This window comes from Octopus bimaculoides, chromosome 27 (genome assembly GCF_001194135.2).
Source record: "Octopus bimaculoides isolate UCB-OBI-ISO-001 chromosome 27, ASM119413v2, whole genome shotgun sequence".
NCBI classification, from domain to species: Eukaryota; Metazoa; Mollusca; class Cephalopoda; order Octopoda; family Octopodidae; genus Octopus; species Octopus bimaculoides.
Genome location: NC_069007.1, coordinates 19,982,012 through 19,983,579, shown reverse-complemented (window position 1 = coordinate 19,983,579; position 1,568 = coordinate 19,982,012).

The window sequence follows — 1,568 nt, the reverse complement described above, 5'->3', positions numbered from 1 at the left end:
ATATATATATGTATGTATGTATGTATGTATGTATGTATGTATGTATGTATGTATGTATGCGTACGTACGTATGTTCGTCTTTTCTCTGTCTGTCTGTCTGTCTGTCTGTATGTATGTATGTATGTATGTCTCTCTCTCTCTTTCTCTTTCTCTCTCTCTCTCTCTCTCTCTCTCTCGATCACTCCTTCTCTTCTTCATTCTGCTTAATATTTTCATTTCCTTTATCCCTTTATTTTCTGTTCCTTTTTTTATTTTCTCTTGCTTCATTTTTTATCTATCTATCTGTCTTTCCTTCTTTCTTTCTTTCCTTCTTTCTTTCTTTCTTTCATTTTTTTCTTTCTTCCATTCATTGTACGTGGTGTATTTGTACGTTTGTGTTTCACCCGTCTTCTTTCTTTTTTTCTTTTTCCTTTCCTCCTTCATTTCAAGATTTCTTCAATAATTTTCAAGTGTATTTCTTTTGTTCTTGTTTTGATTAATTTTTCTTTCGTTCTTGTCCCTTCTTCATCTTAACTGTTGACCTATATAAATATGACGCGAACACAATAGAGAAAAAAAAAACGTCCTTCTTTAAACTATCGTCTGCACCAACAAGGTAAGATGTCGTCTGCTTCAATGAAAGAAGACATGGCGAAGAGGCTGAACCACGTCTCTAACCATCTGTCTAAAGAATGTTTAAATAAATTTATTTAACGCTTCAATTAAACTTCGTTCAAATATCATTTTTCCTTTTCCACCCACAAAACAAAATAAATAAACAAAACGTTGCCACTTCATATCCTTGTCGTCTTCATGTTTCATTTTTCTTTTTTTTCTCGTTTCGTTCACGAATTTTCTTTCTTTTATTTCCGATTTTTCACTCTTTTTGTTAGTTTTTACTGCATTATTTTTGGTGAGAAATTCACTAAAAATTTCGTGGAAAAATAGTTTAAAGATGTAAAAAAAAAATAAAAATAAAAATAAAAAAGCAGATTATTTTTGTCGGAGAATTTGATCCAATTTGCAGAATGGTGATGAAAAATATAATAATGACGATGATGATGATAATAATGTTGATTAGGTTAGTGTGATGGAAGATCTATAGTTCGAAGAGAGGTAAGAGTCGACTCAACTTAGCTGAGTCGATAAGTTACTTGTACTTATAAGGGGCAACAAACGAACCTGCTAGAAATATCAGTTAAATCTCCATTGTATTTCACCTTAATATTTTCCAAAACTGAAGGACAAACGAAGGTCCCTTACCCAGCTATTGACTCCACAAGAAATAGTTGCTAATCTTTAGCCGCAGAATACATTTTTAGGAAAGGATGGACACATTGGCTTATGACATGTCCGATGTCAAACAAGTCAGCGTTTCTTCTCATCCTCTTCCACCTCGTCCTCTTCCTCGTCCTCCTCAAGCCACCAGCACCAGTACCAGCACCACCACCACCACCACCACCACCACTACCACCATCATCATCATCATCATCATCATCATCATCATCATCATCGTAATCGTCATCATTTACCACATCAGATACTCTCCTTCCACCACCACCACCACCATCACCATCACCACCACCATC